Source organism: Panthera onca, chromosome B1 (assembly GCF_046562875.1).
Source record: "Panthera onca isolate mPanOnc1 chromosome B1, mPanOnc1 haplotype 2, whole genome shotgun sequence".
NCBI lineage: Eukaryota > Metazoa > Chordata > Mammalia > Carnivora > Felidae > Panthera > Panthera onca.
Window position 1 is genome coordinate 203,670,116 of NC_138342.1, and position 26,257 is coordinate 203,696,372.

General features: G+C 48.5%; 1 protein-coding gene and 1 long non-coding RNA gene across 10 annotated transcripts in view; one reads left to right on the plus strand and one right to left on the minus strand.

Moving 5' to 3' along the window:
• Positions 1 to 26,257, minus strand: part of DLGAP2 (DLG associated protein 2) — a 777,915-nt gene that overhangs the window by 217,083 nt on the left and 534,575 nt on the right. The window lies entirely within an intron of this gene.
• LOC132691467 (uncharacterized) lies at positions 761 to 3,700 on the plus strand. Its single transcript, XR_009615791.3, has 2 exons — positions 761 to 1,346; positions 3,370 to 3,700. It is a non-coding gene; the product is annotated as an uncharacterized LOC132691467 (long non-coding RNA).

Here is a 26,257-nt window from a genome sequence, read left to right on the forward strand (position 1 = left end):
TATTACAGCCCTCCTTTATCTGCTGGGTTCCGACACATCACAAGTGGAACACGTGGTCAGTCAAGGTAGTCCCAAGGCGTGCTGTCAGTCATCTTCCCACTGCCCCTTGACTGAACGCAGAACAGAGAAAGGGCCCCAGATGTGGGAGTCCAGAGGTCTGGCTTGGTGCCGCCTCCTATGGGGCCACGATCCCTCTAGGTGGAAACGCTGGGACTGAGGCCGTGGCCCTCCGGATCTTCCACGAGGTTCTGCACCTGCACTCACCATTCCCACAAACACACGTCTGCCTTCACCTGTCTTCCCTACACTCCCGGCCTCAGCCTGAGCAGGGGGTCTAAGCTTCGGGACCTGATGGCTCAGGGTCCCAACACGGAACGGGACCAGTCAGCTCCCTCTGAACCCAGCTTAACCAAAACACACTTGGAGGGGAATTACGTGTGCTCCCTGGGCTGACAGTCCAGGTGTTTATTTCCAAAAGTTCATAGCATATGCAAGTACAACAGACGTAGAAATGAACAGCTTTGTATAAGTGCTTCCAATGTAAACTTTTCAAATGCATTTTTACTATTAATAAAAAAAAAAATCCTAACTTCCTAGAAACAAAAATAAAGAGATAGTTTCCTAAATTCAATACCCAACACACTTTAGACCATACCCCATCTTGTCCCTCTACCCCCTACCCCCGGCAACAATTTTGGTGGCCGTTGGATGAGAATATGCCCCATGAATCTTTACGGGACAATTATAAATAAACATTTAGACAAAACTGCACTTTCCTTGGCTGGACCAATGTCCTGACTCTTCACCCCTCTGACTTTAGTTGGTGTCTCCTCGTCTCTACCTCTTTGTTAAGGCACGCAGCTTTTCTGGAACGCAAACACAGTCTCTCAGATTAAATTTGGCAGCTGCTTTTGCAGAGAAAGGGAAGCGAATCAATGCAGAATTTTAAATGCTATGATCTTGATCTTGGCAACTGGCCTTCGCAAATTGTCGACTCCAGTGGAATATGGAGGGGGAAAAAAAGCAGAAACACCTGTTCCCATAATGAGTATGTGGTGAAACAGCACCAGATGGTCCAAACGTCGTGTCCCAGCCCCCATGATGACTGTGCTGGTGACTAGCCAGCACGAGGCCGCTGCCACTGGCCGCCGACTCGGGGCTGGATGCTGCCTCAACGCAGCCTTCGGAAGACGTTATCTCCATTCGCACCAGCTCCAAGGAAGGCAGATTAGGCGAGCGCCTGATGTCCCCGAGAATGTGAACAGGGACCAGAAACCCACCGTGCGCCAGGCAGGAGTCAGACCCAGCTGCCAGCCCCCTCCCGTGAGCGGCGTGGTGGCCCAGAGGTACCTTCCAGGGGGGGAGCCTGACCAGCTCTGCCTTCAGAGGGACAGCCTGTATGTGATGGGCTGGAAACACTTTTCTTCTGCCTCTGTTTCCACCCCTCTTCGTACTAATGTTACCATGGGCTCACGGGCGGAGCCGCTTGCCTGGCAGATGGGGCTCACACCCAGCAGGGGGGGGTCCCACCTATGAGGCATGCAGTCAAGGAATAACGAAATCAAACTCTTACTCTACTCATTACTAAAAAGTTAAATTTAGTGATTTTTCAGCCTTTAAAAAAAATTTTAAAAATTTTTTAGAGCTTAAACACCATGATTCTAATCCTGTGTGAGACTGACACGAGACGTATTTTTATTCCCGGCCTGTAACACCTCCAGGGCAGCTCCCTTCAGTGATCTACACACTGAGAGCAAGCATTTCCTGGACCTTTGGGAACAGAGACCTTTGCGTGGCATTCTGTGGTTTACAGGTTCACCTCTAGATTTGTCTAGAATATCTCCTTTGCCCCTCGTGGTGAGCGGGGTGGCCACACTGGCTTCAGGCTACAGAGGCAACAGCTGGGGTGAGCGGCCAACACAGGCTTGCGAGCCCCAAGGGTGGCAATCCGCAGAGGCAGGATGGGAAGCTGGCACTTGTCAGAATCATCCATTAATCCTCAGCCCGAATATGTAAGAAGTTGCTGTTCCTTTCTTGGCTGACTGTTGTCTTTTATTTTAAAAACTAATAACTTTTTTTTAATGTTATTTTTTGTAATTCGTTGTTTTTATTTCGGGGGGGGGGGAGAGAGAGAGAGAGAGAGAGAGAGAGAGAGAGAGAGAGAGAGAACGAGAACAAGCAGAGGAGGGGCAGAGAGAGAGGGAGACACACATTCTGAAGCAGGCTTCAGGCTCTGAGCTGTCAGCACAGAGCACGACACGGGGCTCAAACTCACGAACCCTGAGATCATGACCTGAGCTGAAGTTGGACGCTTAACCAACTGAGCCACCCAGGTGCCCCTAAACAGCTTTTTAATAACCGTTAAGTTTTTTTTTTTTTTTTTTGATACGACAGTTTAAAGTTGTTTCTGAGTAGAAACAAATCATGATAAGAAAAATACATCAAATGATTAACTTTAGTTTTTCTTCAGCACATTATGGGAGGCAGGCTGTCCTCTTTTCTTGATCTTATAGATGATCATGTACTGAGAGCCACAGTCCAATGCTCGTATTAAGCACTGACGTTCTGAGGCCGGGAGGTGCTCTGGGCTGGTGGGAGGCACCAGCCACGAAACACATGGGACACCAGCAGCCCCAGGCTCCTTCTACCAGGAGACTTCCCACTTCCCACAAAGGGGAGCCTGGGTGGCTCAGTGGGTTAAGTGTCAGACTTCGGCTCAGGTCATGACCTCATGGTCTGTGACTTCGAGCCCCATGTCGGGCTCTGTGCTGACAGCTCAGAGCCTGGAGCCTGCTTCGGATTCTGTGTCTTCCTCTCTCTCTGCCCCACCCCCGCTCATGCTCTGTCTCTCTCTCTCTCCCAGAAATTAAAAACAAAACAAAACAAAACAAAACAAAAAACAAGTTCAGAGTCCTCTGCCTCTTACGGTTCCACCCAAACTAGCCACACAAGAAATGTCTGCCTGGGCTCCTTGTGTTCGAGAAAGCACACGTATGTATGTTCACATACATGGCATAAACATGCTATATTCCTCCAGTAAAAGTAATGAAGGCTCTTAATATTTAAAATGTATTGTGATTTTATTAGTTGTAGCAAGAATGATTTCTAATGCTTATTTCCAATGCAATTAAAATCTAAGCAAAGGAATCTCAGGCCACTGATGACACAGAGGGATTAAAATCTCTTTGCAGAGAACGCCCTCTTGAAAGTGTGCATTGGAACCTGTTAAGGAGACATGAGATGATCCCACCAGGCAGGTCCTACCGCCGTCGCTCAGTCTGCCTTACTGTAACGTGATGGTGCTCGCTAAGTACGGGTTGTATCTTCCCACATACATTGTTCGTCCACCCATTTGTTCTCATTCCACAGTGCAGTGTGCCGCACAGCTGAGAATCATCTAGAAGGGCGTAAAGAATACATCTGAAATGTGTTCTGACGCAGTGAGCAGGAAGCGGTGCAGAGTACGGAGACGTAGACAGCACTCCGTCATCACAGTCACGCTTGCCGACACACCAGAGCTTAGTGATTCTAGCCACTGAAAAGAGGATAATCACGTAATGCGATAGAGGTGCTAATTACGCCACAATGTCCATCGCCACGATTAACAAGGGCACCAAATTAACATGTCTGATACTGCAAATGTGCACAATGTTCCATGTCAAACGTATCTCAGTAAAAAGAAATAAACAGATAAAATGGACTCTGAGCATATACTTTTGACTCCATAAGTAACGGGGGGGGGGGTGGTCACTGAGGCTGAGTTATGGGAGTATTGCTTGAATCTTTTTTTTTTTTTTTTTTTTTTTTTAGTGAACATGAAAACGCTGCTGTTCTGCCTTAGAGGGAGTGTCCCGGGGAGGAGGCATTACCTACTTTCCCTTTATGGAGGAAACACATGACAGACTGAACCGGTTGGGAGAAAACTCAGGAGGAGGACTCCGCTCTGCGTTGACACCTGCTGTGTGCGGCTGCACACCCGTGTGAGCCGTGCCAACAGCCTGGTTTTAACCACATCCATCTACCACACACTGGGGCATTTTTCTCTAGTCATCTCTGTGGCTGCAGACGATTGCCTTCAGGAATTATTTTCTAGTAAGCTGTTATTGTAGGAGCATTTCACAAAAGGGCAGTGTTCAGCATCACGGACTCATCTGCTTGCACGTTATCAATAAATCAATGCAGCCCTTCATTCTATCCACACTCCCCATACACTTCAGTATCTCACTTCCCCAGTATCTTGCCAAGTCCTGAAATCACAGAAACGAGTAAGACTCCGTCCAGGACCCCGTGAGTGCACGGTGGGGACCATCAGGGGCGTGCCTGGGTCTCAGTTAAACAAGAGGAGGGTCAGGCTGGGCAGGTGCTGCCCCTGGGGAGGGAGTGACAGCTCCCAGGGAGCTCCTGGACGGCAGCCCTCAGCGCCTGGCGTTGGGGCAGGTAATACACCTGTAGCACAGGCACCCACTCGTCTCCTGTTTATAAACCTTTGCTCTGATGCATTTTCTGTGCCCAGCTATCTTTCCCTTCCTGAGATAACCCTTCCGCGGTCAAGAGTAATCACCATGAGAAAACTAAGACTACTCCTATGTATTGCATAGACACCCTTATTTTATCCTATACCATAGTTTTCTAACATCTGGCTATTTCCCATCTGTGATCACAGATAAAACGAATTGGTAATCTTCTTCCCTTGTATTGTCCTTGGCTTGTTTTGGTGCCAAGAAAATACTACTCATAACATTGGCTAGCTTTTCCCTTTTTTTTGTATTTTCTAAAATATTTGCCTTCAGCTTTCCTTCCTTTTCTATTTATATTTTTTGCCTCCCTCCCCACCTTTCTCTGCCCCTGTTAGTTTCTCTAAGAAGATGGGAGTTGGGGTGCCTGGGAGGCTCAGTCAGTTGTGCGTCCAACTTCGGCTCAGGCCATGATCTCACGGTTCATGGGTTCGAGTCCCGCTTCAGGCTCTGTGCCGACAGCTCAGAGCCTGGAGCCTGCTTTGGATTCTGTGTCTCCTTCTCTCTCTGCCCCTCTCCTGCTCGCACTCTGTCTGTCTGTCTGTCTCTCTCTCAAAAATAAATAAACATTAAAAAAAAAAAGGGGGAGATGCAATTTTTAAATGATGGATCCACTTACAGATAACTAGTTTATTTGGTTTCTCAATTTATTCTTGAGCCAGTTTTATTTTTTTAATTGTCCTTTTTATCTAGATTTTAAAATTTATTATCATGAAATTACTCGTGTTATATTAGGATTTTTAAAAAAACTGGATTTTTAAATTTTCCTGATTTATCTTGATCAATTCTGATAGAGATTTTTCTATTTTCAAGCAACCAGCCATTTCTGCTTTCCATTTTGATTTCGTTTTTCTTTGATCTTGATCATTTTCTACTTAGTGCAGCACTGTGACCCTTTTCCTAGCTCATTTCCCTCTTTATATAACTCATTTACTTTTCATTATCCTTGTCATTTTTCAATAAATGCATCTATGGAGTTTTAAAATTACAATCTAAGTACCATTTTTAGTTCTGTCCCCACAAATGCTGATATTAGTGTGTGTGATGTTATTTACTCCAAGTATTTCATAATATTCATTGTGGTGTCATCAAGTCATGAATTACAGAGATATTTCCTTCTGGCATCTGATTGTTCCTAAATGTACAGATGTTTGTTCGTGTTATGGTTTCTAATTTAATCGCATTATATTTAAAGCAAGTAGCTTCATCATATTCATTCTTTAAAATGTTTGTGGTTGACTTCTGTAAATGCTGCACGTGTGCTTGAAAATGTTTATTCTCTACCTGTTGAGACACAGTTACATTACCTCTGTCACTGCGTTCTTCAGATAATTTATATCCTCATTACTTTTATTTTGGTCAGCTGGAGCTACTTGTTTCTAGAAACTACATTAAAATCTATGAATGTAGACCTGTCAATTTCTTTTTTCTTGCTTTTTTTCTTGATTTTTTGTGATATTTCAAGTATAATGAAAGGTTGAGTTTTTGTATAGCTGACACTATTATTATTTCACAATAAGTGATTTTCTACGTAGACATGAAAGTTTAGATGGGGGGCGCCTGGCTGGCTCAGTCAGATGAGCGTCCGACTCTTGGTTTTGGCTCAGGTCACAATCTTACAGTTTGTGAGTTTGAGCGCCACATCGGGCTCTGTGCTGACAGCATGGGAGCCTACTTGGGATTCTCAATCTCTCTCTGCCCCGCCCCCCCAAAAAACAAATAAACTTTAAAAAAAAGGGAAGTTTCGATGGGAAGTAATTTCTCTTCAATACTGGGAGCTCTGACCTCAACCATTCTTGCAGGACTCCATCGTGGGTCTGAGCCTTGTGCCTGGGGAGACTGAATTTCCAGCCGACGGTTAGAGTTGTTCTTGGTGTTGGACAGCCTTGAGCTTAACTACAGGCTGTTCAGGTTGGCATTCTGGTCCTTGCTGGTCGTAGCTGCAGGTTCCGTCTAGTGACAGAGGATGTCTCCTGGTTAGTTCCTGGCCACCACTCTCTGGCCACTGCTTCCTTGTCATTTCTAGGAATCTTTTCTTCTGGGATTCCTGCTCTACATACGGATGAGTCGCTAAATGTCTCCTCCTTATTTCTTGGTCTCTGTCCGTGCTTTCCACTATATTCTGGTCAACAACTCAGAATTTCCTCCCCACACAGATCGAGGGTCCAGAGTTTACCCTGCCTAGTGCATTATTTTTAAGTTTCAATGACTATATTTTAAAAGTATTTGCTTCCTCATTTTTCATGAGCATCTGCTCTCGATTCCTATCTTTTCCCTTGTCATTTGGATGGATAGGTGTCTTTTCTTTCCTTTCCTTTCCTTTCCTTTCCTTTCCTTTCCTTTCCTTTCCTTTCCTTTCCTTTCCTTTTCTTTGTTTTACTTCCATGTGGCTTTTAGCCGGATGTATTCTAAAACCACCCTGTGATTGTCCTGTGACTTGAGGGCACCTGCAGGGCATTTCTCTTCCGTTGGTGAGTCTGCCCGCTCACCACCCCCCCCCTCACCTCCCTGTCCTATGGCCTCATGGTGCTTCCTCCTGGGACCTTCATCTGACAGGCTGCCCCTCGCCAAGGTGGCCTCAAGCTGTTGGAATGAGGCCATCGATGCCTGGCGTTCAGCTCGGAGGCCAGGCATTTGCTGATCCTGTCTGGAGGAACCTGCCTCAGCTGTGTCTGCTGTGTTCCGTTTCTCGGTCTGTGTTCTCTCCAGGTTTTGGACACGGGTCTAGGTTGGCGCCTTGGCTCGCGTCCGTGTTCCTTCCCACGCCCTGAACTTCTGGCTGAGTTCCCGTGCCTGGGGTCTGCACTGCAGGAGTCCCCTGGCCTTGTCCCCCGCGGTCAGCGCACTAGGGGTTTATCTTCCATGTGTTCATGGAGACTTTTATCCCCATTCAATAGTCCACAAAGGCCACTTTCCAACACGGGGCAGGAACCCCAGCTTGCCATCTACACAGCCCCTTGTGTTCAGGTGATGCTTCAGGTGTAGAGACATCCCCCTCGGGTGCCCCCAGGGTCTGACAACATCTCACGGTAACACTGCACGTCTACAGCTTCCTGGGTCCTGGCAGGGGCGTGCCCACTGACCAGTGTCACCACACTCAGGAAAGAGCCACACGTGCTGTCCCCAGCAGATGTGTCTCCCTCCCTCAATTTGCCAGCCAGGCTCACTGGTTCCGATACTGCCTGAAAACCCAGGTAACGTTCTGACCCTTGTGAAGTTTCCAGGGGATGACAGCCAGACAGTTAATGCAAGGCCACATTCCCACCTACCAGGGAACAGGGATTTGCTTGTCCTCTATGGACAGGGGGCACGGCTGAGCCATCACATTCTTTAATACACACACATGTACAAGCTTTCACTGACATCGGTTCAAAGGCCGAATTCACAACGTCGTCGCATCCGAAGCTACGCGGTTATGTATAATTTATATTACCTTGTTCAGTGCCAAAATACAATTAAAAAATTAAGTACCTTATTTTTCAAAGTGCTGTACAAGGCTGTGGAAAACAGTAGGGACATTCCTCAAATTATTAAACAGAACCGCCATGGGATCCAGCAATCCCACTTCTGGGCATACGTTCGAAGGAGATGGAAACACGAACCCCTGTGCTGACGGCAGTGTATTCACAGCAGTTGGTACGGGGACACAGCCTCAGTGTCCGCCGATGGATGCGTGCACAGATAAGAGGACACTTACACGTGGGCTATTACGCAGGTATAAGGAAGGACTCTATCTGTGACAACATGGATGGACCTTGATGGCCTTATGCTGAGTGAAGGAAGACAGACAGACAAAGACTGCACAGCCTCACTTATATGGGGAATCTACGAAGGTCAGCCTGATACAAACAGGGAGTAACGTGGTTGCCAGGGGCTGGGAAAGGGGACTGGGCAGGTGTTGACCGCTACGAGCTCGCAGCTGGAGATAAGTGAGTCCTGAGAATGAGCGCACAGCATGATTACGGTCAACAACACTGTCTCATGAATGCCATTGTTGCCAAGGGACTGGGTCTCCATTGTTCCCAGCACAAGAGAGAACTGATGATTATAGGATGTGATGGAGGTGTTAGCTAACTCCGTGGTGGTGATCATACCGTAACATATAAACCTGCCAAATCAGCACTCTGGACACCTTAAACTGACATAATGTTATATGTCAATGCATCTCATTAAAAATAAACAAATAAATGCTTTAGTTTGCAAAGTGCTACACCAGTTTACTAAGAACTGAACATTTAAATATTATTTTAAAGTTTACTTATTTTTGAGACAGAGAGAGAGACAGCGTGAGCAGAGGAGGGCCAGAGGGAGGGAGACACAGAATCTGAAGCAGGCCCCAGGCTCCGAGCTGTCAGCAGAGCCTGATGGGCTCAAACTCACAAACGCCGAGATCATGACCTGAGCCGAAGTCGGACGCTTAGCCGACTGAGCCTTTATATGTGGTAAACTACACTTCACATTCCAGTTACCATCTCGCCCATTTTTAAGCGTCCAGTTCAGCGGCATTAAGTCAGAGTCATGCTGTGAGACCATGACCACCGTCTGCCTCTGGGACCTTCCCATCTTCCCAAACTGAAGCGCAGCCCCACTGGACACTCCCCCACCCCTACGCCTAGCCCAGTGCCCACTGTCCCCATCCTGTCTCCGTGGATGTGGCTGCTCCAGGGACCACCCGTAAGTAGAAATACACAGTGCTTGTCTCTGTGTGTCTGGATTCTTTTCCTCAGCATTGAGTTGTCAGGTCCATCCCTGCTGTAGTAGGTGTTAGAATTTCCTTCCTTTTTGAGGCTGGCTAATATTCTCCCGTATGGATATAAAGAACTGACCATTTTAATTTTCATTATTTCCCTTGGGAATCACAAGCACCCTCTATCTCACAGTGTCAGTATGTTCTGGCTGAAGGAAAACAATGTAGGGGTCTAATACGGCCCCAAGCACTAAAAGGTACTCAGTACATACGTGTTAGTAAAAATTATGGTCTCCTTTAAATTAGGAATTAGAACACAGAGAAAAGAAAAGACCTCCCTAGGCTTTAACATACTTCTTACCTGTGTCAGACAATCAGCCTAAGAATAGCTAAATGCCCCCAATTCTCTACATTTGGTCAAAGAGAGAAATACTTAAAAGCTACACTACATTTCCTCTCCAGGGGCTTCTGGGCGCCTGTCACCCTCCTGGACATGCACATGGGGTGGTTGCCACCATAAATTTAGATCGTTAAACAGGAAAAGCTCCGTCCAGTTGGCTACTTAATGTGTTTTTTAATTGTCTGGCTATTATTTTTGTTGAACTCATTGAAATCACGGTGTTTACAGTAGGAGCATGTCTATTTTCCAATACTTCTTGGTCATTTCAGGTGAGTTTGGATGCGTTAGATTCTTGTCTTCCGAACCCTCACTCTGGGGAGCATCACATACCTGCAGGTCTAACTTTTGCAGAGATTAATTTAGGATCAACGATAATCGCTCAACAACCAGAAATAGCTCAAACGGCGTGGCTCCTTGCTCCTGCCGCCAGCTCTGCCCATCCTCCCTGCCCCCACTCCGTCCTCCAGAGCATCTCGCACACTCAGCGCCTGTGAATGCTGTCTACAAGAGACCAACGGGGAGAAGCAGGTGCCACCCACCTCCACTACGTGAATTCATGGTCAGTTGGCTCGGGATTAGCACTCCGAGACTGTTTCGGAGCCGAGACATGGACGCTGACATGTCCCAGGGCAGGGAAGCTGATAAAGGAAGGAAGGAGCGGTCAGCCGTCAGCACCATGGTTATCAGTCGTGTATGGGCACAGGGGTGGCCAAAAAAGCAGGTCCCATCCCTCACCCACCCCAAGGTGGGGGTCCCCAGGGATGGGCACCCCAGGAGCTCCATCTCATGTACAGACACCCTGGGGAAAGGAAGTGACAGAATGCACCTGTTTACATGAAAACATTAAATCTCTGTCGATCAAACTCAAAAATACATGTTAAACCACCAACTTGCCACCTTGGCATTAGCTGTTGACATTTATGGATTCGTTCACTGTCCCAAAAACAGATCTCCCTCTCCCCCAAAAGATACAATGAATCTATGTTGTTAGGGTCGTCCGTCCCAAACATTTCATCTTTTTTTGTGTCTCAAACTCTTGCCAGGAGGGTCACTGGTTTCGGTGTGCTATGATGTTGCTGTAGTTATCCACACGCTTAGGCAATTTCCAGCTCTCCCTAGAGATGGCCATCTGTTCATCCTTCACCCACAGGGGGCACGGCGTAGCCATCCACATTCTTTAACACATACACATGTACAAGCTTTCACTGACATCTGTTCAAGGACCGCGTGCCCTCTGGGGTTCTCTGTAACTGTACCACTCATATTACAACAAGCTCTCTCAATTTCTTGTCTTATAAAATATATAATAGTACTTTCAGCTGGCATTATCTGGAAATGAGATCTTCCTCAAAAGGGACCTTACCACATGAATAAAGCAAATACTATAAATCAAGGAATCAAAAATTCAGAATTCAAAATCTTTGTATCTACAAAAAAAGGAAAGGTTCTTCTTAACAGTCAGAAGCTAGCTAATAATCTAGAGGAAATGGCCCAAGAAGAACAATCACCGTTTTCCAAAACAAGTGTAATAACCGAATCAGGCAAGGACCTGCACGGAAATGCACATGGAGGTAAACCATCACCCCATGCGTTATTTACTGACTGAAGATGGGGAGACACCCCTTTGCGATGGAGAGATCAGTCACTCACACTCTGATGAGAAAGTTTACCATCACCTGTAGTGAAACCATGTGCCACATGTGCCTCGAAATGGGATGTGATGTGAGGGACGCTGTATCCCCCAAAGAAGACTTCTTGCCAAGTGGCCTAACGTGAACCTACCCCAGACATACTCTCTCCATTCGTGGGCCTCTCTCGTTCCTTTTCCTTCCCATCGGCCTTCCCGTCCAAGGGTGATAGCGGTTTCGATGCAGATGCCTCAGACGCTGTGGCCTCACCCGGTCCTCCCCGGCCTCCATGTGGCCCTGGTGGCCCTGCAGGTCTACACTCTGCTCCAGGACCTCTCCGACTCCCTAGCAGCCCCATGTCTCTGTCCCCATGGCAGTCACCACTAACCTCCATCATGCTCCTCAGTGGTGGGCCGTGCCCCGATCCTCTGCAGGTGACCTTGCCCCACAAACTTACAAGTTACCTCCTCCAGGAGGCCCCAGCTTCACAAGATCTGGGGGCCCGGCCCTGTCCATGGTCCTGAGCTCTGTGTACGTCCAGGGCCAGGGCTGGTTCCCTTCGGGGCGCAGTGGAGTCCCTGCCTGGCACCTGGAGGGTCATCGGTCCATGTGTTCAGAAGCAAGGGGAGCCAGCTGCCTCACCTCCTGCAGCAACGTCATTCCAGTTCCTGGAAGGGTGTGGTGTCATGGATGGAACAGCCCCAGCGCAGCATTTTACAAACCTAGTTGGGCTCACTCCGCCTTCCAGCTGCTCATTGCATCACATGTCTGCTGACTCGACACTGTCACTCACCTGACTCCCAGACAGCGGAGTGTGCGTGTAATCCCTTGGCATTTCTCATGTTTGAGCACATTTCTGGGCTGAACGGTTTCTTCAGCTTTCCCCCAATTGATGATGGAACACGTGCCCCCACAGTTCTGGCCATTTGCACATTTCCTGGGTTCCCTGGAAACTTAACGAGCACTTACTGTATACTCCACAACGTGGGGCAGTGAGCACACACCAGCCCACACCCTTCCAGCCACAGGTGATTCAGGCCCTCAAAGCCCCCCTAATACCTGGGGACCCTTCCACCACCCGCCCTTCTCCTCCCAGAGAAAGTCTTTTTCAAACACTTCTCTGTCTTCGTGGAATCAAGACACAGATTTGTGTTATGTCTATAAAGACAGAATTGGAGTTTCTCTGAAATTATTTGATCCATACTCAATCACAGACGTCACTGTTTTTCTTTCTAAACACTCATCACCTGTGTCCTTGAAAGTCTGGTTGTAGAATTCTGCCTGCAATAAACAAGGATTGCACCAGAACATAATGGATTGTTGGAATCCATTTCTTTCCTATGTTGAAAACCAGAATGGTATTTCCTACCCTAGGTCTTCTGGCATCTTTTCTATTTTCCAAAACTTCTCAAGAATTACTGCCAGCGTGTTAGCGATCATATATGCAAGTGCCTTCGCTTCCCTGAGACGGAGTTCATCTGGGACTGCAAATTTAAACTAATTTAGTGCAATTATGTTCTCACCCATCTCAGACTTCATTTCTCTCCTCAAATATGCGTGCTACCCTTTTTGTCAGAAGATCACTCTTCTTGACAGAGAAAATGGATTTAAATAGATTTGAATAGATGTGCTTTCTCTTTGCCATGCCTCAGCAAGAGCAGCAGACCCAAACGTCTCTGTCCCCTTGTGTCAGATTTCCAGAAGTCAGCAGAGGGACACAAAGCCTCATCTTTGTGCACCGCTCTGATTCCAGCCTCTCTGGTCTCAATGTCAGGTGTGCGGGTGGGTCTGCCCAAAGTTCATCTCCAGGAAAGTTCCAGCTGCTGTCACGGTGCTGATGTCGAGCACTGAGCAGGCGGTCTCTGATGGAGCCTGTGTGTGGGGTGGGCAGTGGACTGAAGGAGACTGTGGCCGCAGGACTGTGGGTATCAGTGAAACCACCCCTCAGCTATAGCCACCCACAATTCTGCCCTTGAATCCTGGGAAGGAAAGGGCACAGGAAAAGCAAAAAGAGCCACATTCCAACACTTGGTGGGGAAAGGTACTGGGACATGCCAGGAAAGCGCCGCATGGCTCAGTGCACGGGGCCTCCACTGGGCCCCCCTGAGGGTAGGGGAGCAGCCCCCACCACAGCCTCAGCAGACGCTGTGCTGGTGGCTTTGGAGAACCCTGTCGTTTGTTGTTGGAGCCACAGGAAGCCCGCTTCCTATAGATGGGAAGTCTCTCCTTCCAAGTGGCCTTGCAACCTCCGGAAACTCCATCAAACCTCAGCTCTGCCACCTGAAAACTGTGGGGGGCAGGGGGGGTTCCTACTTACCCTGTTGGGGTGTTCTGAGAATTACATGGAATAATGAACGCAACCTTACCGTCAGCTCCTGGTGCATATTAGGGGTTCGGTAAATGTCAGCCATCAACTGCTAATATTTTTATATGCCACATTTATTGTATGTACTAAATCTACATGCTTGCCTCTTGGTCACCATTAATCTCTATTCTGCCTTTTTAGTGAACTCAGTCTACGGAAATACAATTTTCATAATATTCGCCGCTCTAACAGGTGAAGTTTTACCCACCTTCAATGGAGTACTGTGACATCATAGTAAGACTGAGAGTATAGCATGAAACTGATCCTCTCTTTCAAGCCTTGTTGGCCTCTGTATTAATGCTGTGTAGACTACTCAGGTGTTCTTATTCTGGGAGTCGTAAGATTTGATGTTGATTGATGAACTGTAGTCAAAACTATATTCTAAACACAGCTGCCAGATGCTAATACGTGCACGACATAGACACGTATTTTTCTGTTTAAAAAGCACTGGATAAAAGCTCCAAGATGAGTGAATGGCAGGCCGTGTCCCCAGATTATCACAGACCGTATCATACGGCACGAACTAGCTCTCTCCCAGGGAGAAGGAACCAGGTTCCTTATTCATGAGCCACGGCATTCAGACGTCTGAAATGCACGCTTTGTTATTTTGCCATTTTTGTGTTGCCACTTTCTGGAGGGGCTTCCATTTTCTCTCGTGTACTCTCCTGAGCTGGACAGGGTATGAGACAGCACACATCCTTCTCAGGGGAGTGATCGCCCATAAGAAAAGAATCTTTCCCTTTGGAAGCTGACATCCAGGCTGGCCTTAAGGCAGCCACTCAACTCACTAAAACCAAGATGGCAAAGTTCTCTGCTGGTGACAAAGAGAGCACCCAGCATGGAGCTGCGGGAACAGAACCGGCAGCTCTAGACCCAGATGTGTGGGAGGCTTCAATCAAGGTAGACGCGGGGAGGGCCCTGTTAACCAGATTAACAAAGAACCAAAGCAAGCAAGTGGTATTTGGGAAACAGCAAGCGGTATAATTTGGTTAGAATAAAGGGTGTTTTGGTAGAAAGGAATGCAGTTGGAAGGACAGATTGAACCCAGAAAGTTTTGAGTTCAAGGCGAAGGTACCTAGCTAAATATAGAACTTAATAATTTTTATATATTCAGGATATACTACTGATAACTTACATGGTTCTGAATCGGGAAGTGATGTGCATGAAATTGTAGTTCAGGATATTTTACATAGAATGAATTGGGATGGAAAGAAATTCAAAATGTTGAGATGGATTGGGATGCTTACATATGATGGAGGGGGGAAATGATCTTAAAAAGGTTAACAGAAATAGATTTATTTTTTTCAGGTTCATTTACTTAAAACACTGAAAGAAGACTTAACTCACGGGATTTGGAGCTTGACAGGAAGAGGGAAGTCAACAGGACCATCCATCAAGCTACGTGACTGGAAAAATAATTACTTTTCCAAAAAATCCTAGAATAAAATCCATTCACTGTATTTCTAACAACGACCCAAGAATGTTCTAGAACTTAATAGTTTTCAGGTGTCACATCATTTAAAGGGAGTTTATAGAACTTTTTTACACCACATAACCTAACAAATGACTTGGCTGTACCTACTGGATATCCATTTCTTCAATATCCAGCAGTGGAGACCTTACACGATAATTGGCCAACCAAGATCACGATTTCTGAAGATGGATTTCAGGCAGAATATGGTGCACGTGGCTGCATGACTGGAGAGGCTTCAATTACCGGTGGAGCAGACTTTGGATTGTCCCTGCTAATGAGGTCGCAGTATTCTTGGGGGCATCTGATGCTGCACTGCCCACACCTGGACTCAACTGAACACATTCTCCCCACCCCCTGAACACACGATGATCTCAGACACTGTATTCTTCACTTCACGACAGATGAGTGTGAGTGGTAGCTGTGCTTGAAAATGTAATATTTGGTGAGAACGCAGGCTCCTGGTGTTCAAACTTATGGGCTGCGAACCTCTGAATTCTTGCCAGGAAGGATGAGGCAGTAATTGAATCCTTCAAATGCATTAGCTGCATGTGGGTGGACCTCGATCGATTTCTCTGAAACTGTTCCAGGACGCCCAGGGGTCTGTTCAAAGGCCTCCTTGGGTTCCTCTGCACAGACCCTTGCCAAGTGCATGTGGTGGGCGGCTGCCCCACCGAGCAAGGGGAGGTGGGCCGCCAAGCCAACATCATTTCTGCTCTGTTTCATCCACCCCACATTTCTTTCCTCTTCTCCTGCTGTCTCCCTTTTTCCGCTTTCCCTCCTCCCTCCTGATTATGTCCGTGCATTTACACCTGTAGTTTATCTACCACACTGACCCTGGCCAAGGGACCGTGTTCTAAGCCTTCACAGCAGAAGGACAGAAGGACGTGAAGCCAGAGACAAGTTCTGCTCAACTACCTGCACCCCAGATTTCTGTACCAGCACTAAGGCAGCGATAATAATGCTTGATGCAGGGTTTTGTAGGAATGAAGGGAGGAAAGGTGTGCAGAGCATTTGCACCAAGCAGATGACAGGTATGAAGTGCATGTGTCTCTCCCCTGCTCCCCCCGGGGTTCCTTGGTTGAGCTAGCATCATGGACGTGAGAGGGGGATGGGGACGCGATCTTCCGTGGCATAAACTGCATGGAGCTCTGCAATGGCAGCCCCAACAATGGCAGTGCCTGGAGTCCTGCGGCATCAGAGCCGGGCGGCTCTCTAACCAAGCAAACCTATTACTTGGAACAAAAGCACATGCTTTATAACTCCACGAGCATTTGCACTAACAGGCTTTGTGCAGGGATGGATTCATGTTCACACTTCGGAATAAATACCTGAAGAGAGACAGGACGTGCAGAAAGAGAGCCTAGGGCTGCCTGTTTGCAGAACAAAACCCAGCCGCTAGAAATGTTCGTTGTATGCACACGTCTGACCGGGACGCTGCCAAGTTTTTAATTCCTCTTTCACTTATTAAAAGCTGCCTGACAGGTGCTTGACTTAACTGCAGTGCTGTTTGTCTCTCTGTCCACATTTTCACAGAACGGGGCGGGTGGGGGGATGGAGACGATCTTCTTGACCTTGGGAGGAGCATTCGGTGTTGCTGGAGCTCCGTCTCCTCATCCACAGGACACCAGTGACAGACTCCGACTCTGTGACCTCATGGGAGGATCACAGATAGGAGAGAGTGCACTACACCACACAAGCGCGGTATCCGGTATGGTGTCGCTGCCCTCAAGACGCCTGAGACCACATGGGCACAGAGAAGAAGGCATTAAGCACAAACTCATCAGTTTCCATGGAGGTCATGATGAGAACCTAGGAAATGCCACGCCTGGCCAAGTGGGTAACCATCGTGCATCTAGCATGGGCATGGGAGGGTCATTTGGGTACACTACGGCTGATGTTCAAAGGGAGCATTTGAAATAATTTGAAAAGAACCAATAGTCCATCTGGCTTCCATTATGCAATGTCCATGCTATATCTACCACGTAAAAAACATCTCAAACTCCTTTGAAGTTATTTTTACTTTGAACCTTTACCACATTTGTGGGACATCATTCCAATCCCGCTGAAAGATCACACAGCACCCCATCCACACTACTTCCCCTTTTTGCTCAGCCCATCTTCCCAATGTAAGCCCATTCCTCTTAGCTGCTTCTCAACAGACAACTCCTTCCAACACTGAATATTTTGGTTTTCTTTCTCTGACCGGCGTTAACTGGCTTTACAGAACCTTGCAAGAACATCTGTTCCCAACAGAGGATATGACAATGTTTTCAGATACGTCACCAAGTTTTCTTCATGGTGCCCATATTTGGTGGAGCCTTTTGATTATCTGCTTTAAATCATAGCATCCTATTGGTTGGTGCCTTCGGGGAATGGCTTATTGTGATTTAAGGTTCTTTTTGGAAAAAAGTGACAAACACAAACTCGTCGTCAGTAACTATATAGTTGCTGTGACATACCTGCAGGCGTGTCCTGCCCCAGCCTTCCCGACTCCTCTGGACGCACTCACGCAGCCTCATGAGAGCCTCATGTGATCTACCTGTACTGTCTCCATGGCACCAGACAAGAACTCCAGCGTTGGAGACTTTGTGGTGCCTTCCTAATTCAAGATGATTTATAAAAGATAGTGAATCCAGTCACTGATTACTGGGGATTTGAGTCCCTGTTTTATCATTTCTCCATCCAGAGAAGGGCCTTGAAACATTTCATAGTTCCTGACTTCGAGACAATATTTTTGTGTGATAAACATTTTTTTTCATTTCTACTATAACTGTACTTGACAGATTTAGTGGGAGATAGTCAACAGCTCCTTTGAGAATCTAAATAAAATATGCATAATGATTTTTGTTGGCCCTTAAATTTACCTGAGTCATCTTGGAAAAATCTTATTTCCATGTTATTTCCCTCCTTCTGATAGGTTAACCTCATTTATATCACAATGAAAAGGCATTCCTACCTACATCTTTCTCCTTTACACCCATCCATTTATTCATTCTTTTTATGGTTCTTCTCTTATTTGCTTTATTTATTTCAAAATGCTATTCACAAGTAGGCAACAGCAGAGGTACTGAACACAGCAAAGGGCGGCAAAGCTAAAGAAGACTTGCCATTAATTTGAAGAAGCCACAGTCTAGGGAAGAAGACAGATGGGTGAATGGGACCCAATTGCATAGACGCTCCATTGAGATTTGCAAGGAGACCGACAAGGGGCCCAGCACAGGACCAACCAACCACACAGGAAGGGCAAGGACTTTCCCGGAAGTGCAGCTTTGAGGTAGCTGTTGGAATTTCCCCAGTTGGGGAGAGGGAATTCATAGGATGGAAATAGCATGCAGTCCTGTGCATTTGAGACACATGGGTCATATAGGGGGTGTTGGGACGTGGGAAGGGGGTATTAGAGCCTGAAACTTAGGGTTTTCTCTCATGTGCCCAAGAATTGTACCAAGGATTCAGTAGTTGCCTGTGTGAACTCATTTGATCTTCACCAGGAACCCTGAGGAAGGATCACTTATCAGCATTTCCCAGATTAGGACACTGAGGCAGAGAGAGGGAGGTGGGGGGACTTCACCCAGAAACTCACAGCTGGTCAGAGATTGCCCGGGATGTGCAACACCAACTGAGGAAATGTCTTGTTCACTTGACAGGTCAAGAGCAGCACACCAGCACAACAGAGAGCTGAGATGTAGGCGAGGTTCCCAGAACCCTCCCGAACCTCCAGGTCTACCGAAGATGGACAGGAAGAGCTGACGATGGAGGGAGGGTTAAAGAGACGGTGGTGGATGGGGTCAGGGAGGACGTGGCCTAACGGGGAGTTCACAGCAGAGTCTAGGCCGGCTCCCTGGGAAGCAGGGCAGGACACAGGCGAGATCGGGGGCAGGGAGCACGGCCTCCCTGAGGATGTGTGCGGGGTGGCTTCACAGAGAGGGCAAGGTCTCGCCAGGACACAGGCCCCGGATGTGCCGCAGGCAAGCCCGGCCCCCGCACGTGGCCTGCGAGAGTGTGGACATGACAAGAAGCAGGTAGCACTGAGGTGGCCATGCACACAGCACACTTCGGTGCCTGAGGATATGGTCTGGCAGGACACAAACACATCTCACGGGTTAGGAGGGCAGAGCCCGTCGCGTAGGGCTTAGCTTGTAGCATTCTGTGAAATTCAAGTTCCAGAAAGTTGATGAAAATAATTCTGGAAGCTGCTTAAACGGAAGCAGGTGCAGCCCCCTAAGGTGTGCTACGGGCACCGTTGGAGGTGTAGCGCATGGTTCAAAGCAGGAAGGAGGTCAGAGGCGTGGTGCACCGGCCAAGGTGAGGGCCTTGCCAGCCTTCCACAGCCCTGGGGTCTGGTACTGGTCACCTTGTGTGACCCTCCAAGGCTGGTGGAGGGGAAATAACTAGGCCAAATTTCCAGAGTCATTAAGTGCTGGCTCCAGGGGTCAGCCCAGTGTCACCTGGCCTCCGGTCACCTTAAGGGTCACTGTTTTCTTTTTCTGTTGTTTCAAGTAGAAAGCCTGTATTCATGAACACTAAAATTCACTGCCTTTGAAACCATGTAAACGCTCTGATTTTTAGATTATACCTGTTTTCTGAAAGCTATAATAGTATATACTTTGGCTATTGTGCACGGTTATTGTACGTGGTTGAAACACATGATATGGGCACTGATTTTTCAATCAAATGCTGGAAATTGGCCGAGATGCTTCTCATGGACCGGCAATGGGTGGCAAGCCTTCAGTACATGTTTCTCACGGCTCGGGTCACGCTTGGCACACGTCTGCCATGCTGAAGGAGGGCAAACAACAGCTTCGTGTAGCTGCTGAACCAGATTAATTCATAATAGCATAGAATTATAACAAGATAATTATTAAAACACCTTAAAATAATTATTTATACATCTCTGCTAGCACTGACTGTTCCTTCCAGGAGAACACTGCTTAGGACAACAAATAAAGAAACCGCTGGAGAACGCGTGCCCGGAGGCATGGGAGGAGTGGGGGCATCTTGGCAAAGCCCTGAATAAAATACAGGTGGGCTGCAAATGAGAAGCTCTTGGTCTGTGTTCCTGCAGGCAGGTGGTCAATGCTGATGCTATGTGTACCGCGGGGTGTGACCTCTTCTTGTTTACGAGATATGCAGGGCGTTTACAAAGGCGACTTGGCGAAATTCATCCCAGCGAGAGAGCTGACTCAACACCTGACTTACAGCACGTCCGGAGCCGACCTGCTCGGGAAATGCGGCATTCTGCGGAGACACACCCCCAGGAAGGCATCCTTCAGCCATCCCGCAAACTGCAGGACGTTAAAGTAAGTCATTTCCACAGAGATAGTTGGCAGGGGCGGGCAGAAAATAAAGAGGATGCCCCTGTTCTGTGTCTCCCTCTCTCTCTGCCCTCCCCTGCTCACACTGCCTCCGTCTCTCAAGAATAAAACATTAAAAAATTAAAAAAAAGAAGATGCACCTAAATAAATATTGTAAAGGGATAAAAGTTGAGCAACCCCTGAAACACACTGTATTTGCTTCGCCGTGACCTCTTTCACCAGGAGGCTGGCTGGACCACAACACAGCGCTCTCGTGGTTTGTTTTCTGTGTCCCTCCTATTGGTACCCTCATGGCCACCTCCCTCCATGGGCAAGGACTCTGTGCTGCCCTGATGCAAGCAAGATTCTGACAAACCCCCAAGGACAGGCACTGGATGAGGCTCCTGGTCTCCACCGGACGGCATGTCCTCTGTGTGTCGCAGTCTGAGTCATCCGGACCGAGCGATGTCTGGCTCACAGAAAAGACAGATTTCTTAGCTGGCCACGGTCTGCACGCTGGGTGACAGGCAAACAGAAAGAGGTCCCTGCACACCTGACTTGTGCCTCTCCCTCCTGGAGCCAGCGCTGCCGGGTTTCTGAAATGGGTCTCTATTCTGGATCTCAAGCTATCCCAGACAAACAGGTGCACGTGATAATGACTCTTCAGATGGGAAAAATGCTCCCCGTGGTAGGGAGGTGCTGGATAGCATTCCAGGGGTGGACTGAATTCTGGAAATGAGACCATGTGGCCCCCTTTCTCACACGTGGATTTAGTTTTCAGACAACTGGCTGATGCTTTGCCAACAGACACAAATAAAATGTCCACCTTCGCACACCAGTGACCCCGAGAGACCAGGAGGCCGTCGGAGTCAGCACTGGGACCCACGGCTGCCACTCACTGCACTCAGAGCCTTTACAATCTTAGCATGAAGACGGCCAATCTGGCCGTCCAGTTAACTCAGCAAAGTGGCCACAGCGCACAGATGAATGGCTGCTCCGTGTTAGCACTCCCGGGATAGGCTGACCAGCATTTCCTGGCTTTGATTTCACTGGAAAGTGAAATCACGTGGATGTTTACAACCTAATGATGGAAGGTCGTCCCGTGTCTGAGATGCACTTGCAAACTCGTAAATGAAAAATGTCGGCTCTTCTAGGCAACAGGTTTAAGACTTGAAGATGCTGAGAGGTCAAAAGTGTTCATGTCTCTGCCTGAAAACACTGACATCACAATGGAAAGCAGCAGCCTTGTCACCAGGACCCCACGACTAGAGGAGAAGCCACCAATGCCCTCATTATATCATACCCGGTGCCAGAATAGGGGGGAGAACAGATGGGGAGATCACAGTCCTGGAGACCAGAGAGAAGCCTAGAGTGTGGGACAGGCTTATCAGCCAAAGAGATCGTGGGTATGTTCCCAAGGGCAAGTGGAAGCCATCAGGAGCTCTTAAGAGGGAAGGAACCTATCCTGGTTACCAGGAGGGAGAGTTGACTTTGAAAATGGCATTAAGGAAAACTGCATCTGGGCTGGATGGTGAGGCAGATTCTGTATGAGCACAAGGGTTCCTGGATGAAAACTTTATCGGCTCAGGAAAGAAAGGGTGAATTGGAGAATTGTCTGGATTGTAATAAAGAGCAGCCATTCTACGGGGGCATGACTTGCTCCCCGGGGGACATCTGGCTGTACTGGAGACAGTCTGGACTGTCATTTCGTGGGTGGGGTCCAGGCCCTCTGTCAAACAGCCAACACACCAGGCAGGACGGCCCTTCCCTCACCAACACAGAACCATCCGGTCCAAATGTTAGTGAAGTCACTGTTAAGAAGCCCTGAAATAGACCACTCAGTACCCAGCAAGCCCACTGCCAATCATTTCGAATGACAACAGTAATAGTACCAGGAGATTCTGACAAGCCCAAATGCCTTACTCTTCCATATTTGCAACAAGACCAGTCTGTCTGCATTTTGGAGAAATTATTGTGCAAAAAGGGGCTTATTTAACGAATATGCAAGCCCCATTCAGATGCACACGTGTGTCCACTTTGACCACGTCACATCAGGGATGCCCAGTGGCACCAACCGCATTCGTCCACAGTGCAGAGCAGGATGCACGCGGCTCGCTTCTGTGCAATTACGGGGCCCGAGTGCAGCCTATCTCCTCAAATGGAAAGTGCTGACCAAATCACTTGCTGAGTCCCCAGAGCCGCAGAGAAAACCTAACAGTTCATTAGCCGGGCTGTGTGACTCTCAACTCTCAATGCCACATAAGATGACAATTAAAATGCAAAGATATTATGAAAATAATCAGTCGATTTTAGGCAATCTGGGACAAGGACTATTTGCTTTCATTGCATTGCCCCCTTACATGTGGCAACAAAGCACAGGGGGATAACGCTGCTGAAGAGAAGGGCCAGACGCGGTAGGGTCAGCAGGGGGAGTCTGGATTCCCGCTACCCAACAGCAGATGGGAGCCAGCGGGGGCTCCTAGTGCCGTGAGCTGTCGCCTCCTGAGAACACAGAGGAAAAGCAGAGCCCGCAGACCTATGTCTCTACAAATCCAGTCCCAGATCTGACCGATGATGGCACGATTTGTCTCCTTGCCCCCCCCCCCCTCAAAGGCCACGGGGTCAGCGAGCCAGGTGTCCCACCGGTGGGTGCGGGCAGCCTGGCCTGGGGTCAGGAGCCTGCCTTCCAGACCCTTCCACACTTCTGGTTTTAGTGCCTGTCCTGTGGAGACGCAGAGGCCTCAATAAGACTACAAGCATCACTCTTCATGCTCCCAGACCCACTGTCCGTGTTTTCCCAAAGACCTCAGTGTTGGTGCAATCTGTGAGCCATTTTCCTCACAAATACCCAGGGCTGCACTGGCCCCTCACGGCCCTCCGAGGTGGACATGTGACGGGTGTGGAAGAGTGGGTAATGCGGCCACTGCATCTGCTGGTAGAAAGGTTACTTCCAAACTAGACCAGCTGGCTTGAGAAGGGTCTTCAGGTCAATCCAGGAAAAAAAATTCCTCTACTACGAGAGCTCCTTAAATAATGCAGTGAAAGAAAGAGCAGAAAACACGCCAGCAGAACCACCCCCAGATGTCATTTCTGACTTCATCACCTTCCGTCCTATGGGGCGTGGCGTCTGGACCTGTGGACGGCAGCAGCTCCACGAGACTGGGCGCAGACCGTGTGCAGGGCAAGTTCTGACCGCCGGCAACGCGGGCACTGCTCTCGTGCAGGGTCAGGACCCGCACTACCACTGTTCTTGGTGCCCTTCCTTCTCCGTGCCTCTGTGACTTGTTACTCATGGTGCCTGCACTTGTATTCCACCCTGGAATCCTGGATGAAATACACATCTCTGCTCACAGGGAAACTGGCCGCCTACGTCTACACTCGCACTACCTCCAACCCTTTGTGCATTTGACGCCACGCCTAAACGTCTCTCATTCCCTCCGCTCCAAACCTTTAATATGGTCCCACCGCCCAACCTTGAAACGCAGAGCAGACAGCCTTGGGTTCATAGTCCCGGACAACCGGTCCCCTGGACACCTCGGAGTTCGGTCCCGGACAACTGGGTCCCCCGGACAGCTCAGGAGTTCGGTCCCGGACAACCGGGCCCCCCGGACACCTCTGATTTTCTCTCTCCCGGTTTCCCAACGTGAACATTCCAATCTAGTCGGTGGAAATTCTCATTGTCCCCAGACGTTCCTGCCCTAAACGTTCTTCCTGCTCTTGGAAGGTGTTCCATTTTATCCCGATTATGCCTAATGCAGCTCTTTTTCAAGGTCTAGTGTATGTTGATCTGTGGGTGCTGCTCCGCATACTCCCAGCTGCAGCAACCGGGGCCCTTTGGTATCCTCTTAAACATTTGCTGCCAGTCCACCCACCACAAAGCTCCTACTATCTGCCACCTGCCTTCCTAGTTGTGTTTGAATCTGTCCTCTAGGTCCCGGCTACATTGGCCATTTATGAGGACAGGGATGTTGTCGTAGATTTCTATCTCTCTTACATAGAACGGTACGTTTACACTCACTATGGGCTCAATCTGTTGCTGATAGCTTTGGATAATAGGTTTGTAAAAGGGGTTAGGGTTTAACCCTGCCTCTTGACTTCTAAGGCAGACCCTCGGCCAAGTGTCAACATCCCTGATCACCACATCCAGACAAGAGCCCCCGGACGTGGAGGGTGGTCACGGAGAGGAGGTGAAAAGGTGGGCAAGAATGCAATTAAAGGGCAGAAACCCAGTTCCCTCGGCCAGCGAGGGGCGGAGTGAGTCCGATGCCCTCGCAGAGGAAGGAGCACAGTTCAGACAAATAATAATCTTGTAATTGCAGTGCAGAACGCAGAGGTCCCAAGACGAACAGCAGGGTCTGAGGTGGGCTCGCAAATAACAGTTAAAGTTCATGGCCAGCTGCTTCGTGGTAAGCCTCCACACAAATACATTTATTTTGTCCGGTGGATAGGATCGGAACAAATAAAATCACAATTATTCTAATAGATAAAAGGAGATTACGTGTAGGGTTTGATAAAGGAAGTGAGACGCCATCACAGCACGCAGGTGATGGAACGTCATCTGTACCTGCTGCAGGAGCGGGGGGGGGGGGGGGGCAGGGGGGTTGCCTGTGTCTGGTTTGTCACCCACGTGACTACCTGTAGCACAGAATGTTCCAGATTAAATTGGCTTACATCTCTGTAGCCCACTTACTGATTCTGGAATAGCTTTTCCTTTAAACTACCTACTCCACAAAGGGTACCCTGAGCCCCGACGCAAGTGGCTGCTTGTTCGTTCCTGCTTTGAAACATTTTTAGGCAAAGTCAGTCTGGGTTTGCTCTGTGCTTAGTCTAAAATGCTGTGGCTTTGTTGCCAATGCCTTAGGGCTGTCCTTGCCTTCCATGACTTAGTGCCCAATTCTGTGTGCTCCCTCACTCTCTACCTGAGTGCAAAGTGGGTTAGTGTCTTTTGGCAATTATGATCAAGGTTTCTGATGTCCAGAAAATGATGCCACCCAGAGGGCATAGCTGCTTTTAACCCCCAGGGGACCTCCACTCTGCTCTTGGCCTGCCCAGTAAGTGCAGACCCCCTGCTATCCTGCTCTTAACTAAAGGCAGGCTTGGAAAGCTGGCATCCACGGAGAGTGTTCTGGCAGAGAACATGTTCTTATCTCTCTACTGTGCCCACTCTCCACACTCTTAGGCCTCAAGGCCACACTCTGCAGTCACTCGAGGTTTCCTCTCCCAGTGGATGAGGCCTCAAGGCCACACTCTGCAGTCACTCAAGGTTTCCTCTCCCAGTGGATGAGGCCAGCTCGGATAAAAGCTAATGGACCACACAGACCAGAGTCACTAGCAGTCTGAGCCTCTGAGCCCTCACCGTCCTTCATGCAGTCTCCCTGTCCATCTGTGTCCCTGCGTCCACCCTGCCTCACACACACTGAGACTCCAAGTGATGACCTCTTCCTTCTTTTTCTTTTTTTTTTAATGATTTATTTATTTTTGAGAGAGAGAGACAGAGACAGAGTTTGAGCAGGGGAGGGGCAGAGAGAGAAGGAGACACAGAATCTGAGCAGGCTCCAGGCTCTGAGCTGTCAGCACAGAACCCGACGTGGGGCTGAACTCATGAACCATGAGATAAAGTTGGATGCGTAAGCGACTGAGCCCCCCAGGCGCCCTATGATGGCCTCTTCCTTCCGCAGTCTTCCTTCTGTGGATCCTTCCCATGCATCACCCACCAGTGCCCCTCTTCTGCTGCGTCCTGCCTGAGAGGAGGCCACCTTCCAACCACTGTTCTCCCCCCCAGGTCCAGCTTTCCAATAAAAATGTTCACACTCTAATCCACCATGAGAAAAGCATCTCCTCCCATCACCCCTCCCTCATGTTCCAGTGAGAGTTCTTGCCCACCGCGCACCCTGACTT